Here is a 2,950-nt window from a genome sequence, read left to right on the forward strand (position 1 = left end):
AGCACCACACAAACATCCAGTGCGTGAATTATTGCACAATACATTCATGTTCTGTTGAGTCTTACAGCTTAATTAGTACACGAAGCTACATGACTTAGATGAACCCAAATGGGAAAATAGCATCCAGTCTGTAAAAAAAAGAGAATGTTTAGAGAGATGTGTTACTTTTTATGGGAGGGGGGGCAGGGTTGTTTTTCTTTACAATGTCTTTTGGTGTCAGTTTCTAGGCTGCAATAGGTGACATGGGATTTCTGAGTTTTGGTTGGTTGGTAGAACACCGTTGTTCCATAAATGTTTATTATTTACGTAGGCATTATGGAGGGACAGTATAAAGCAGATGAAATACAAAGCAGCCCATTGGAAACCTGAGCAACAGAACTTGGAAGCCCCAACCCAACTCGACTTAACTCAGCCTCACTGAACTGAGTCCGAGATTCCAGGCTTCCTGTGCTTGCTATAGCTCTCTGATCCTAGAACCCTCTTCAATTCCAGCTATGTCAGGCATTTCGCAGATTTGGTCAAATCTAGTTCGCAGACCTCTGATGATGCCTCAGGGGGCTGAGACCGACACTGCCATAAGCCTGAGCACTCTGGATTTAGTGGTGCTAAGCATAGTCCGTGTATTGGGTGCAAGTGTGTATGTCCTGGTTGGTGAGGTGTCCAACAGTCAAGCAGGACCATTTTTTGTGATCTGCTTTTTGGTGGCAGGCCTATCTTCTATATTGTCTGGGCTATGCTGTGCAGATTAGTGCCTGAGTTCCCCATTCTGGCTCTGCATATCTCTACAGCTTTATCACTGTAGGTGAAATCTGGGTTTTCATCACTGCTTAGAACTTCATCTTCTCCTATTTTACTGATACAGCCATGGTGGCCTGGACATGGAACTTAGCATTTGATTACGTGTGTGAGAACAAAATCTCTCAGATTCTGCAGGAGAGCATTGAACCACATGTTTCCCATGTCCTTACAGAATATCTAGACTTCTTTGTTGTGGGTCTTGTGTTGTTCCTCATGGAATTGCCAACTCTGAGGATAAGTCGTTTTCTCCTGATTAGCAGAGCAGACACAATGGTGAAACTTTTGATTCTTAGTTTTGTCATCATTCCTGGCTTCATTAAGGGGGGCCTGCACAACTGGAAGCTCACAGAAGATGAATATATAAAGGCTGTACTCTATGACATCTCTAGCTTGGGTCTTCTGGGCTATGGAGGATTTGTGTCTTTTGGCTTTGAAGGGATTCTCCATGGAGCAGCGACCTGTTTCTATGCATTTATTAGTTTTGACAATATTGTTACTAGGGCTAAAGAAATCCAGCATGCCCATCGTTCCATTCCCATGAGCATTGTGGTTTCACTGTTCACCTGTTTTTTGGCGTACTTTGGTGTCTCTGTGGCACTTAGGCTTATGGTGTCTTACAGACTTCAACCTGGAAACACCTTGCCTGAGGCATTTCTTCATGTTGGCTGGGCCCCTGCCTACTATGTTGTTACTTTTGGGTTTTTCTGTAGTTCTTCTACACGCATCTTGGGCTTTATGTTACCCATTAATCAAATGATCTACAAGATGGCAACGGATGGCCTCTTGTTCCCTGTCCTTGCCTGGATCCATACTGGCACATACACCCCCATCATGGTTACTGTGATCTTTGGAATTGCTGCAGCCATCATAATACTCTTCTTTTGATTCAGTGATCTCTTGGACCTCAAGTCAGTTTTGAATCCCAGCCACTTGCCAAAGAAAAAATGCTGGATAGTAGTGTCACAAGGCATGCTGACTGCCCTAGCTCTTCTGCAAGGGCTTCCTGAACCAGGGATTGGGGTGGCTCTACTTTCCCATAACACCAAAAAAGTAGGACACTAGAGAGCAACACAGAGGCCCCCAGTGGAGGCACGACTCCCCTACACCAAACACCACCCCTCTTTCCTTGACAGCTGCTCATTTATTGGTCAGGACTGACTCTGAGCCAATGCAGCAGCCTCTCCCTCAGACCAGCACAGCCAGCACTTCCCATGCACCAAGTGTACTGAAAATCAAGTGGTTCAAAATGACACCTACAGTACTGGTTAAATCAGTATAAGTTTTATGGTTGGCATAGAAAAGCCAGTGTTTTTCTATTGTATTTTTGTTTGAGACCCATCTGACAAGCAAGGGATAGTAAGCTACTTTCTTACTAGTGAAACTTCTCATATTCCCAGTAAAGAATTGGTGATTCCATGGAAGCCTGCTACAGGCAGGATTACCCATACAGATACCAATTCCTTTAGATGTTTTTTGTTTGTTTTGTTTTGTTTTAGTTTGTTTTTAAAGACTGGTGCAAAAACCTCATAAGAACATCCAATATCATTTGGGGAGAGAGAATTATACCCAAAATGGGAAGAAAAATAGACTGAAATAGGAGGTATTAGTAACTATATAGAGATGGAGGCATCTTGACTTTGGAAAGAAGGTATGAGTGGAAACTGAGAATGAGATATTGTCAAGAGACACTTCATGGAGGAGGATGCATATGGAGCAATTTGGGAAATATGAATGACATGGGTGAGTTGGAAAATAAAAGGGACAGTACTTTTCAGGTACACAGACCTTTAAGACTCATGAAAGAATGAGACTTTTGTGAGGAGTGTTTGTATTTGCATTTGAAGGGAATTTGTGAGCCAGGTTTATATTGTGTATTGTGCCATGGAGTGAGATTCCTGAATCAGGAAAGGGTGGGATATTCTCATTGCCATCTGGAGGACAGATAGACAGAAGAATATTGACAGATAGACTCTTCCTGGGAGACAATTGTTGCAAGAGCTACAGTCACATAGGTCTTGATTTTCAAAGTGTAGTCCATGTAACAGTAGTGCAGATGTCATCTGGGAGCTTGTTAGAAATGAATAATGTTAGGCCCAAACCCAGATCTATTGGATTAGAACCTGCATTTTCAACAGGCTCATTTGTATGCTCT

General features: G+C 42.8%; 1 pseudogene; it reads left to right on the plus strand.

Moving 5' to 3' along the window:
- Positions 1–494: 494 nt before the first annotated feature.
- Positions 495–1,683, plus strand: LOC120226992 (annotated as a pseudogene).
- Positions 1,684–2,950: the final 1,267 nt, after the last annotated feature.

Source organism: Hyaena hyaena, unplaced genomic scaffold (assembly GCF_003009895.1).
Source record: "Hyaena hyaena isolate Hyena2069 unplaced genomic scaffold, ASM300989v1 scaffold_1938, whole genome shotgun sequence".
NCBI classification, from domain to species: Eukaryota; Metazoa; Chordata; class Mammalia; order Carnivora; family Hyaenidae; genus Hyaena; species Hyaena hyaena.